Here is a 14,826-nt window from a genome sequence, read left to right on the forward strand (position 1 = left end):
AACATCTATATTAATATAAAAAATAAAGAGCGTCTACTTCATGTACTACACATCATAAAAATGGAAATACATAGTGTAAGATTTGATCCTATGGCATTAAGTTTATATACGAAAATTTTAACCACTAAATCAATTAATATTTGGTGTTACACTTTTTTTTCAAATCATGACTTAAGATACTTTTTTTCAAAAAAATCACAAAGTTACTCTTTTTTCCATTTTTCGGTTTTTTCCAACAGGTGCTTGATACCGTACGAGTCTAAAAGGCACGTAAAATTCAAAGTCCAAAATCTTTTGTAGGGCCTGTTCTCCCCAACTTATTTTCAGTTCAATTCAGTTCAGATCAGATCAGTTCAGTTCAGCTCAGCTCTTGACAATACGGGCCTATTCTCCCCAGCTTATTTTTAGTTCAGTTCAGCTCTATTCAGTTCAGTTCAGCTCAGCTCCATTCTTTTATAACGATTTTGTTAAATATTATTATTATGTTGGTATAATTTATTACTAATTACTCTTATTATTATTATTATTATTATTATTTATTTTTATATCATTACTATTAAGTATTGTTGTTGTTGTTATATATTATTTTGTTTATTATAGCTTTACTCATTATTATTAGGAGGAACATGGTTTAGGTCAAAGCACAAATAAACTCACGTTTTTTAGCCCATAAACCAATCAAATCGTGTCAAGACGATTTATGATGTAATTTTCGCGGTCCAACCCAATCATTATTTTTATTACTAAATATTATTAAATCTAATTATTAAAATAGTAATGTTAATTTACTTCGTAGATATTATTGTTATTATATATCATCATCAAGTATTAATATATTAATACAAATAATATAAAATTATTATTATTATTAATTATCATTATTATCATTAATTATTATTATTAATAATTTATGATTATTAATATTTTATTTATAACTATCATTTAAAAATATCCAAAATACTATTATTATTAATCATTATTATACTAATCATTATAATAATTATTTAATATTCATATTATTATTTTTTAAATATTATTTATATATTTATTACGTTCAATTTAATTAAATTTAATTTAATTCAATTCAATTCAATTCAGTTCAGTTCAGTTCAGCTCCAATCAGAGTGCCTACTTCATGTACAACACATCATAAAAATGGAAATACATAGTGTAAGATTTGATCCCATGGCATTAAGTTTATATACGAAAATTTTAACCACTAAATCAATTAATGTTTGGTGTTACACTTTTTTTTCAAATCATGACTTAAGATACTTTTTTTCAAAAAAATCACAAAGTTACTCTTTTTTCCATTTTTCTAACAGGTGCATGATACCGTACGAGTCTAAAAGGCACGTAAAATTCAAAGTCCAAAATCTTTTGTAGGGTCTGTTCTCCCCAGCTTATTTTCAGTCCAGTTCAGTTCAATTCAGTTCAGATCAGTTCAGTTCAGTTCAGCTCAGCTCTCGACAATATGGGCATGTTCTCCCCAACTTATTTTCAGTTCAGTTCAGCTCTAATCAGTTCAGTTCAGTTCAGTTCAGCTCAGCTCCATTCTTTTATAACGATTTTGTTAAATATTATTATTATTATTATTATGTTGGTATAATTTATTTTACTAATTAATCTTATTATTATTATTATTATTTATTTTTATATCATTATTATTATTATTATTATTATTATTATTTATTATTATTATTATTATTATTATTATTATTATCATTGTTGTTGTTGTTGTTGTTGTTGTTGTTGTTGTTGTTGTTGTTTCTATATATTATTTTGTTTATTATAGCTTTACTCATTATTATTAGGAGGAACATGGTTTAGGTCAAAGCACAAATAAACTCACGTTTTTAGCCCATAAACCAATCAAATCGCGTCAAGACGATTTATGATGTAATTTTCGCGGTCCAACCCAATCATTATTTTTATTACTAAATATTATTAAATCTAATTATTAAAATAGTAATGTTAATTTACTTCGTAGATATTATTGTTATTATATATCATCATCAAGTATTAATATATTAATACAAATAATATAAAATTATTATTATTAATTATCGTTATTATCATTAATTATTATTATTAATAATTTATGATTATTAATATTATTTATTTATAACTATCATTTAAAAATATCCAAAATACTATTATTATTACTTATCATTATAATAATTATTTAATATTCATATTATTATTTTTTAAATATTATTTATATATTTATTACATTCAATTTAATTAAATTTAATTTAATTCAATTCAATTTAATTCAGTTCAGTTCAACTCAAATCAGTTTAGTTCAGTTTAGTTCAGTTCAGTTGTTTTATGCTGAAGAGAACAGACCCTACTTTTACTCTCACATATCACTATTCATTTCATTTCAATTCAGTTCAATGCAGTTCAGTTCTGTTCAGCTGTTTTATGCCGAAGAGAATAGACATGTAGAATATAATCCTATTTAAAATTTTACACAAAAATCTTGAGATTTGACATTGGGCCAAAAATCGGGCTCGTCCTACTAAAAATCAACGGTTTATTTTTTTCCTTGCTAGTTGTAGGCGAATCCAAGTGTTTGAAATTATGACATTTTAGCTACTATTTTGCTCTAAAAGGATAAAAATTACTACCACAGGGACTAAACTAGATAAACATCCATCGGAAATTTGGAATCAATGAAAATCTCTCAAACATTGGGTCATCCTTAAATCTTATACATGGACAACAATGAAAAGGAAAATTAGTCTTAAGTGTATAGATTTAGCTAGTTTTGATTTCGCTTCTAATAATCCGGAAATAAACAATAAGACCGCACGAGTCATTTTCTTCTTTTGATGGCTTTGGCATGAGTCATGAACTCAAATCATCCCTTATATTACATGAAAACATGCTGATTAATCATTATCTTTATTTAGACTATATGTAGAGATATTATGGATTATGCATGTAAAAGTTCCAATCAAGAAGATGTTATACAGCAAATTATCTTTGTAAATTGTCATCTAATTTTTTTAAGCCGGTACAAGTACGGGTTAGGTGAGAATCATGTGGGAGCCCAATGGTTGGAGCTCCCACCTCCCAACCTCATGATCGGGAGTTCAGCTTGCTTGAGCTAGTTAATTACCGAATAAAAAAAAAAGGTACGGGTTAGGTTTCATAGGATATTTTTAGTTATCTAGGAGTAATTAATAGCATATATTTTTGGTTTTTATATTATAGTGTTATTAATAGCATATACTCCCTCCGTCCCTTAATAGAGTGCCCATTTTTCCAATGCACGTTTTGTATCGTTAATATCTTTAATTTTATATTAGTAAAAATTATAAAAGTTTGATTTTCTTAATGTACGTAATGAGACGAATCAAACAAGACCCCACATGACTATGTTTTTTCTTATATATTAGAAATATTTTTGAGGGCTTTCTTTACCTTTGAATAGTGTCCAAAAAAGAAATGGGCACTCTATTAAGGGACGGAGGGAGTAGTTATTAATAATACCCAAAATATTAATATACCCATCGGAGTCTAAAATAGCATATACCCATCGGAGTTCCAGTGTTCCACCATCATAATTCATTTTAACGGCTCCACTAATGATAATATGGCTAGAACATATATTGACGAAAAGAAGAATTATGGGTGGGATATTTTTATGCAATTGAGATGTTAAGTATAATATGGGAAAACATACTTAGGAGAGTACCTAAAGACTAGATGAAATGGAAGCTAAAAGCATTAAATTAAGAACGAAATCCTATGGTCTTATAATTTCAAATTCCACTTCAAATACTACTTTTAGAACTAGGAGAGTACCTAAAGACTAGATGAAATGGAAACTAAAAGCATTAAATTAAGAATGAAATCCTATGGTCTTATAATTTCAAATTCCACTTCAAATACTACTTTTAAGTTCTAACTAGAGTTGATCATGGGATGGAACGGGATGGACTTTGGCCAAAAAAAAATCTCATTTCAGGCCAAAGCCTCGAGCAGAAATTCCAACGCGCGCCAAAACCTGTTAATTCGGGCCGTGTATCTTATGATCGGGTCAAAAAATTAGCCTAAATTTTCATATTTAAATTGTACGTGGTCCGATTTTTGTTCCGAAAATCGAGATGGACCCGACTGTGAGCCGAAAAATTATGCTCAAAACCAGCCCATTTCGGGCCGGGCCAATGTTGATCACCTCTAGTTCTTCTAACTTTAAAAGCTACTTTAAAATACTATCTTAATTACCAAACACTAGTTTCACCTTATATCACTACAATTTTAACCAGATTAACCTGTAAACAGTATATTTGAAAATTTTTTGCCGAATAAGCCATGTATTAAATGCTTATTTGCTGAATGTTTCCCCGTCAAAAAAAAAAAAGATTACCAAGAACCTAATGATGTGTAGTCGCATAATTCACTCACGCTACGTGCATGTCAGGAAAATTGTGATGGTAAGTCAGTGCTACGGTTGCTTAATTAAATTTAGAACCTAGCTATTATAACCTTAAAAACAAATTTTGAAAGTAACAAAACCAATGATTAAATTATTACTAGTGATAAAGATATTGATTAAAGGGTCACGACCAGTCGACCACCATAATTACGATACGTTTCGCAGCAAAAGTATGAAACGACGTGCATGACAGCATGCATAAATATATATAGAAGTCAGCGTAGCGAAAATATAATTATAAGAAGGTATGGCTCAGCCTACTAAAAGGAAAATGTTTGAGTAATCCTTAGGATTGTCAACCCTCTTAGACACATAAGAATAAAATATTAATATTTCTAAAGTGAATTTTTTAAAGGAAAATAAAGAGAAGGAATAAGCCCATTGTACATTAATATAGATACACAACAAGAAAATCATCCTTTTCCGACGATCAAAATCCGTCGGTAAAAACGCGGTATCCGACGGTGACCTTATTATCGATGGCCATCCGTCGGTAAATGGTCGTCGGAAATTTAGTCGTCGGTAATTCAGACTTTACCGACGGATTAATCGCCGACAAAAGTTACCGATAGTTTACCTTTGTGACCGGCGGAAAAAACTGTGAAAAATTACCGACGGATTAATGCGTTGGTAAATTTTACCGACGTTTTTTTCCGTCGGAAGTTTGTCACAGTGTCTCTCTGTATGTTTTTTCTAATTTTCTTTTCCATAATATTTCATAGAATAAAAAAATGCAAGTAAACTAAATCAAGACTTTGTACATCTACAATGTAATAAAAATAAATAATTTATTTATCAATTTGTAAAACATTATATATGTGCTTCCAAAAAGAATACAATAACTTTGATAAATCTAATAAAAAAAAATCTGATATACTTAAAATCAAATACAACTAATACAATTAAAATATGATAAATCTTAAACAAAATTTTTTTCTAAATATAATAACTAAATTTCTAGATCTTCAATCTTGAGCTTCAATCTTGAAGAATCAAATTTTGCAACCAAAAACATAAAAAAAAAAACACATATCAGAAAAAAAAATGAACATAAACCATACAATAACTGATCAAAATAAATTACACACGAAATGCATACAAAAATGATGATAATAATTAAATAAAATAAAATAAATTATGATAATAAATCTAAAAAATAGAATAGCATAATAAATCTGACAAAAATAACCAAAGAAAATCAAATTAAAAACAAAATTAACCCCATCTACCTAAACCACCCAAAAACCCTAACCACCCACAAACCCACCAACCCAAACCACTCAAAAACCCAAACCACCCACTAACCCACCCACCTAAAAACCCTAAACAACCGTAAACCCAACTCGCAACCCCACCCCAACCCTGCACAACCATGCAAAATCGCGCAACCCTGCGCACAACCGCGCAACCCCGCACAACCTAGCCCAACTCGCAACCCCACCCCACCCCTAACCCCGCACAACCCAGCCCAACTCGCAACCCCATCCCAACCCCAACCCCAACCCCGCACAACCCCAACTTTCAACCCCAGACGGAAACCCCGTGAGGAGAGAGAGGAGAAACCGTGAGAGGAGAGAGATAGGAAGAACCCGTGAGAGGAGTGAGAGAGAGGTAGAAAACGAGGGAGGTGGAGAGAGAGAGGAGAAACCGTGAGAGGAGAGAGAGAGAGATGAAATGAAGGCTAAAAGTGGCCTTTTAAAAAAAATAGTCGTCGTTTTACCAACGGAAAAAACCGTCGGTAATGTGATAATCCGTCGCTAAATTAGCGACAGGTCTTGAGGAACCGTCGCTAATTAGCGACGGGTCTTGAATAACCGTCGGTGAAAGCTGATTTCCGCCGGTAATTTTATCCGTCGGTAATTGTGAATTTATCGACGGATATTTTGGTCGTCGATGAATCCGTCGGCAAAGACGCGGATTCTTGTTGTGCGTGGATAGTAGATACTTTTTGCATATTTAGTAATACATTTGATATGACTGAAAATGAGTCTGGATAACCCAGTACGTAGAAGGAGAGTTCGGTCCACGTACAAGTCCAAAAAGAGGTTCCATAATAAAACCAATTGGCAATAGTAGGAGTAGCTCCTCTCGCTTACATTGTGGTACTTTCTCTCTTCTTTCTCCAATATGGGACAACTTACATGTGCACAACATCATGGGGGTTCAACACTCTCCCTCACATGTGAGTGTCCTTAGACTTATAACATATTGGGAAGGCAATCCTCATTGGGAATGATCATCCAATAGAGGGACTTATCCAGTTGCATGATGGGCAACCCAATACGGAGGAAGAGAGTTCGGTCCACGTACAAGCCCAAAGGAGCTTCCATACTAAACCAATTGACAATAGTAAGAGTAACTCCGATCCTCTCGCTTATATTGTGGTACTTTCTCTCTTCTTTCTCCAATGTGGGACAACTCACATGTGCACAACATACATGGAGTTCAACAATTAATTTGATTATTTTTGCATCCAAATAAGGAGAAGGGGAAATGAAAAACAAGAGTATAGAGGACTAAGTAGATTGGTTATAAAAATTTTCACAACGAGTGAGAAAAGTTACTAGAAAGAAAAAAGGTATCAATTAAAATGGAACATTTTAAAAAATATATATAAATTAGCTATAAAAAAACGGAGGAAGAAGTACATGAATATCATAATGCATTTACTTACAACCAAGAACAATAGTAATGATTGAGACAAATGAATCCAAAGGTGGACAAGCACTTTAGTGTCTTAGGGGAGGTACCATTTGAGTTTTGACAATTTTTTTGTATACTACCCTTGCTTTACCATAACTAAAGTCTCGAGCCAATTAACTAATAGCCTAGTTAGACTGATAAAAACAATCGATATTATTAAGGCTCTGTTTGGTAGAGCGTAAAACGTTTTCCTGGAAAACGGTTTTCCTCTATTTTCAGTTTTACATTGTTTGGTTGGCAAAAGAGTGTAAAACCATTTTCCCTTGGTGTAAAATTACACTCCCAATGATGGAAAATCATTTTCCCTTCAAAATGAAAGGAAAACTATTTTCCTTATATCTCTTACACACTATTCTCGTTACCTCCTTACTTTTCCTTTCATATTTCTTTCATTTTCATTATTCTTCTTACATGGAACCAAACAACGGAAAACTAATTTTGGAATTGTGCTTTCCGTTGTAAATTATTTTCCATGAAAATTATTTTACACTGAAAACGTTTTACGCCCTACCAAACGGAGCCTAAATGAAGGTTATCATGTAAAAGGAGGAAAGAAAACCCACCAACAAAACTATACAAGCAATGTGATACAGAAAGAGGTAGTTATCCTCTTGGATTGGATGTGGGTTGGGCTAGGTTTGTTTTGAGGTCAATGCCGACTTAAGAGTTCGAGTTTATACAACAATGAATTCGAACACAACACACCCTTAGCTTGGATTGGTCAATCGATCCAATTAAGCCTAGTTGTGACATATGCCTGGTGAGCACGGATTAGCCTTACTTCATCTTTCATAAAGTGTGGTCATCTAATGATTGACACTTACACCCAAAATGTAACAAAGAATATGATTAGATATAGAAATATGATTAAACTTTTTGCAAGTATTAAAAAAGGAAATATATATACGTGTCCTATAACAAGTTATTATCTTGACACATCTACTTATATAGAAAAGCTAACAAGACAATAGAACATTGACCTTTACATTAATGTTGAGTATTCAAAACTCAAACTTTAACCTAGCAAATACACAAAAGTGAAACCTTTTAAAAGAATTAAAATATTAAAAAGGAGAAAACACGAACAAATCCAGTTTGAAACATGTAATTTTTTTTCTAATCTACAAAAACAAAGTGTTCCATTGAACTGAGACTAAGTAGGAGTTAATCTAACCTAACTATGAAGGCAATTGAGAATTTGAGCTAACATCTCTTTAGAATAGGAGGGAATGATATGTAATATCCATTATATTCCTATCTCTAGAATGTCTTAAGTAGAAGTGAATTTGATTTCAAATTACAACGCTAATGAGGTACAAACATTTACTAGTACACTATTAGACTAATTAATAGCTTGGTATAGCTGTTAAGTAGTTTATTACACGTACTACTAGCCAGTAGCCACTTGTACAAAACTGGGAAGAACTGAAGAAGCTTGGTCCAACTCTTTGGTGTCCTTTGATCATTACATACTAGCTTTTTGTGCACGCGATGCGTGCGATGATATTTTTAAGCCTAATACTAAGTAATAAACAAACTAAAAATGCAAGTTAGTATTTAAGTTCACCTCCATTTTGTGAATAAGATTCTTTCATGTTCTTTTTATGTTGTTACTCATTTTTGTGATTTCTAATAGTTTTTTTATTTCTCAAGTCTTATATGCGCATGTTATTTTATAATCAGTATGATGTTCTTTACTAAATATCTTCATGTTCTTTTTTTTGGTTTTATTCATTTTTGTAATTTATAATAGTTTTTGATATGGATTTCAGTAATTTCTCTATGATCCCAAAATTGTAACCAAAAAGTATAAGACAATTTCAGTTTTTTTTCCTTGTCTAACTTCTAAATTATGATTTCACAAATTGATATTTAAAAATTTTCATCATTTTAATTTTTCTCCTTTTCTAAATGTTCACACATTGAGTTTCAATTATATTTGAAATGAAATTTTAAGTTTTTCATACACAATCTGATTTGAAACGGTCATTTTTTATTTTTCTCCTTTTTAAATTTTAACACTTTGAGTTTCAATTATAGGTGAAATGAAATTTAAAATTTTCATACACAATCTGATTTCGCAAATTAATATAAATTTTTTTTTCTGAAAATGGATTTTTGCAAAAGTTGTTCGCAAAAAGGTTTGATATTGTTTTGTTTTTCAAAATTTATTTCTAAACATGGATATTTTGCAAAAGTTTGGGCAAAAATTTATATTGGAATTTTAAAAAAAGAACTAAATTTGTAACTTTTTCATCAGTGTCATAAATGAGTCAAATTTCACGCACATCTTGTTTTCAGATTTTATATGAAAATGAATCAAATTTAAGTCTAATTGTATAAAAGCCCTTTTCAACTAATTCCTATATATTATCTCCATTTTTTCAATAACAGTTGACTAATGTCAAATAACTTTGAAGATTAAAAGAATTATGTACATGTTTGAAAGTTTGCAAATCGTCGATGGACGAATGTGTGATGTCACTGTCAAAATCTTATGTTTTTCTCAGATTTGTGTTTATAGGTAATTTTTGTGAGTATGTAATTGTGAATGGTTATTGAGAACAATGATATGTAAGTGAATTTTGTGAATGTTTTTGTATGTACTTACGTCCTAGTATATTAATTTTAGTTTGTAAGTTAATTTTTAGTTTTTGTAAGGTTTCCTGATCATTTGAGTGATTTGCTTGATTTTTACAACGTGATTTTCTCAACTCTATGAGTCATTTGTAAAGTTTCCTCATATAAATAATTTCTGAGTGATTGTTGAAATTACTTTCCGGTGGCTTTGTTTAACTCCCATTTTGGAAATTGAGATTCCTTTTGTAATTTAGAAAGGGAAGGGGGGCAAAATAGTCCGTTCAAAAGAGGACACTGTTGCTCCCCCCTTCCCTTATGTAATAGAGATAATACATACGTTAAAATTTTCTCTACATAAACAATGTGCTATAATTATTCCAATTATGTCTGTGTTGGAGGCACATTGGACAGTTGAAATTTTCTCTTTTCTTTATAAAATCAAATTAATTGTCTGTGTTCTATATACTCGCTTCCAAGTAGTAAGTTTTTTTTTTTTTTTTTTTTTTGAGGGAAGACGTATACAGGTTTTAGTTGTCAAACACAATTAAACTTATAATTGTGCAAAAACGAATGGATTGAAGTTCTCCACAATATTGCAGTGACCGTGAAATGATCTCTTTCTAGGCTATGACAATCAGCCATTTTAAAGATCAAAATTTTGTCAAGAATAATCTTTTATGAGCAATTTTTGGCCAGATTCAACCTTTAAATTTTTTTATATAAGAAAAACGTCAGAAGGAACCTGATGACGTTATTTAGACATTAACTCAGTTAATGACCAAGAAATTTTGTGAGAAGCAACATTTACATAGGTTATGTGAAAGACATGTGCGGGTGAACACCGGAAATGTAAAATAAATTATACCAATATAATAATAATATTTAACAAAATAGTTATAAAAGAATGGAGCTGAACTGAATTGATTGGAGCTGAATTGATTGAAGCTGAACTAAACTAAACTGAAAATAAATTGGGGAGAACATGTCCTTAAACTCAATTCGCATCATTGACATTTCTATCACCGGGTAACAGTTGTACATGAAAACTGCCGAGTCAATCAAGACCAACACTAAAATAAAGAGAATCTAACAGAGCACTGTACCATGCAGATTTTGACTTTTTTATTCACTTTTCGGAAAGGTTCGAAAGGGGAGTTGACTAGGTATTATAATAACTTTTACGCAAGAAATCTAACCCCATCCGTTATGATAACGAATAATTTGTTAAATGACGCCTAGGAGGTTAGGAATGGCTTATTTTTCCATTTGGCTACCATATAAGTTTTAATTAGCTAGTTTTAATAAATTACAAAAAGACTATTTTAAATGACTAAAATTAAGTTTTAAAAGGTTCAGACGAAATAAGTTTTAATAAATTCAACAATGAGTTTTTTTAAGGTGAAAATAACGATGGTCTTTTCAAGGGCAGGATTTAAGGACGAACATGGGTGACGGATGATCCATCACCCGTTTAACCCGGTATTTTAAATGGATGAGAACCCGAATTTAAATAGATGAAAAGTGGGTGGTGGGTAGAGATGGCAATGGGTAGGATCTGGACAGGGTCCTCTAGGATCCAGATCCAGATCCGTTTTTTAGGCAAGGATCCATATCCTACCCGGATCCACTGGGTAATAAAAATGAGGATCCAGATCCAAATCCGTATGGATCCTATGGATCCGGGTCTTAAACGGATCCAAAACGGATCCTTGCCTATTGTCTTCAAACAAACCTAATTTTCACACGATTTTAAATGACAAAGTTATTTAATATCAACCAAAAAATACATTTAATTTTTGAAAAATAACCATTGCAACAACTTACAAGTATTCAATTATCAAACTGTAGATTAGTTATCAACCTAATTTTCGAACTTAATTATCCTTTAAATTCGCACAAAAATCACACATTAATTAAAATAATAATCTGAAATTCAAGCGAAAATCCGTTTTACATGTACTAACTAATATTATAATATGATCAAAATATAATATTAAATTATAATAATATTATAAAAATGGGTAAACGGATCTGGATCTGGGTAATAATTTAGGACCCGGTCCAGATCCGTTTTTTTCAAGGAGGATCCATATCCTACCCGGATCCATAGGGTCCAAAATTTGAGGATCCAGATCCGTTAAAAATGGATCTGGATCCACGGATCCGGGTAGGGTCCATTACCCACTGCCATCTCTAGTGGTGGGTGAGAATTTTTTCATCCACCACCCGATCCATCACTCGTTTAACATCCAACTCATACCTAATTATTAAATTTTACGTGTAAATTACTTATATTATATGTGTTTGATATAGTTATTTTATATTATGTCACTAATTTCTTTTAAAAATATACTAAATATCATCACCCGTTTAGCATCCGACCCACCCGTTTCACCCGATGGATGTATGCTGGTGGAGTAAATAATTGCGGGTGGGTGATGTTCCACCCTCCCCGAATCTGATCCATTTCCATCCCTAGTAGGAAAGGACCTGACCCCTTAAAGATTTGGGAGGAAATATGATAGGTTTGTTAACTTATCTAGCCCATTAAAGTAAAGCCCAAAATAACATAGGACACATTACATAGCAGCTAATCTCAAAAGGAAAATGTGAAAGAGGCTAATGGAGACCACACACACCTTGGTGGACGACGTCATGATGCGTACCTTTTCCTTTAGTCCTATCCATAATCACGTTAATGTTACTATGCGAACATACGTACAAAATTATTTTTTTAGGAGATGAAAAATATTAAATTAATTATTAATTTTTTCTAATAAATTAGGAATATTTGAATTCTTGATGGTTTTCTTTTTGTAATATTCTTTTATTTTTTAAATTAATTAAGTAGTTTTCTTTTTTATTTTTTCATTAAAGGAAGTAGTTATAATAGAGATGTTATGAGGGTAAAATGGAGTTTCTAATATTTTGGTATCCTATTCCCTCTTCCCATATAGAATAGAGATTCTGCTAACCTTTTTCTTTTTTTTTAGTGAGTTTCTTTCTTTTTTCTTTCTTTTCTTGAGAGGAAGTTACTATTCTTTCATTTCATTATTTGCTATTAATTTTTTCTATCAGTATCTAAATTTATTGACAAATGTTTTATTTTATGCTATTTAAAGTTATACTTTTGGCTTTTCTATTCCGTATTATTGCAAAAGTGAACATTATTTTAAAAATTAAATAAATATTATATATTTATAAAGAAAAAGTCGTATCCTTGTACCCATGTCCAATCTTGGGACGACGTCTTCATATCTGTAATTTTTAGATTTATCGTATCGGATACTCGAATTCGTACCCATATAAGAGACTTGTACTCGTGTCCCTGTAACATAGATATTAACTAAAGGTCCAAAATAATTAATCGGCCCCCCAATAGCAAAACTTTCAAGATCCGTCATTGAACGAAGTTAAATGCTAACAAGATCCCAAGTGGAATGACAACAATTCAAGTAAAAAGAAAAGGTGCTTCGACTAATATATTGGCCATGTTTGGCACATAGAGTTTAGAGTTTAGTTGTTAGAGTTTAGAGTTTGCTATTAGAGTTTTAACTTTTTGTTCAGCAGATTTGACTGTTGATTTGACAACTTTTTTTCATAAATGTGTTTGGTAAAAATTAACTGATTACTAAAAGTTTATTGTCATTTGTTTGTCTAGTACATATGTGTAGTATTATTATTAGAGGCAAAAAAGTCATTAAACATAATACTCTGAAAATAAAGAAAAAGCTCATAATACTCTCTTTTACCAAACACCCCTTTTAGAGTTTTTGACTAGTCAAAACTCTAAAAGTGATCCAAACCTCTCTTTTTACTCCAAAACTCTAATTGACAAACACCCCATTATTTTTTCGCGCCAGGTTCACCAATAATTCACTCTGTGTATAATATCATCCCAAGGAAAAAAGAATAGAGGCATCATAACTCATAAGACACATTTAATATTAGATGAGGATCTTCTAAATATGCATGTATTGCATACATCATGAATAGAAAACTTTGCACTACCTATGCTATTTATTACAATCCGTTTCAAAATTTAGTTTTCATTTCTATTTTTTCACTGAAATTAAGGTAAGTAGAATATGAGAGGTGTTGTAAAGATTTTTTGTTTATTTAAATAAATGTTGTATGGAAAAATATGATTTTAGGAGAGAGAATGGAGAATAATTGGTGAAAGAGCATTAATTGTAATACTTGGGTTGAATAAACAAAGCAAGAAAACAAAATTCAAGAAGCAAATAAATGATGGGGACACGATTTTTCTAGACAAATTAGGAAAAAATGTGAAAGTAAATACAAAAACGAGAATTATATTTCGGAACACCTAAAATAGAAAGGGAACTATATTTTGAGGCGGATGGAGTAGTTGTAATGCTTTGCCTTTAGACTATTTTAACTTTAACAAAAAATTTCCAAACTAAAACTAGAACAATTTCTATTAGATATTGCCTCAAAGTAAATTTACAAAATAATAGCTTCTTACTATGTTAACTCATAGATACTTTTATTAAATATATGAATTGTCAAGATTATGTGTTAACAGATTAAAAAGTCTAAGCATTGCAACTATCAAAAAACGGAGGAACAATAGCTACTACAGAAAGAGGTATATATAAAACTTTTGGAGCATTAGCTGAAATATTATTCACAATATCTTTTGCTTTGGTCGATTTTACACATCAGTGATTCATCTTGTAATGTTTCTTTACTTTTGATGCACAAGACGACAAACAAATCATACGCAAATGGCATCCAATAATGGGGTTTTAGCAACTTTGGCAAACTTGTTCTTTGTAATAGCTTGTGTTCGTAAGGAACATCTTGTCATTTTAACTGGTCTTAATTGAGAACAAGATTGCAATACTAGGATCTGTCAATTTGCGAAAACTCGTGGTAAGATGAATTTCCTTTGGGCTGCCCTCGTACAAGGCCCCACTCATCTAGATGCCCAACAAGTCCCAACCCCTCCTTCCCCTTCCCCTCCCCCTCCCCAATAATATTGAAATTATTTCTTCCACCAAAATTTAAACTTTGATCTCCCATGTGAAAGATAAAAAGCCATACTATTAGACCCAATAGTCCTTGAT

The sequence above is a fragment of the Beta vulgaris genome, chromosome 6 (genome assembly GCF_026745355.1).
Source record: "Beta vulgaris subsp. vulgaris cultivar EL10 chromosome 6, EL10.2, whole genome shotgun sequence".
Classification (NCBI taxonomy): domain Eukaryota; kingdom Viridiplantae; phylum Streptophyta; class Magnoliopsida; order Caryophyllales; family Amaranthaceae; genus Beta; species Beta vulgaris.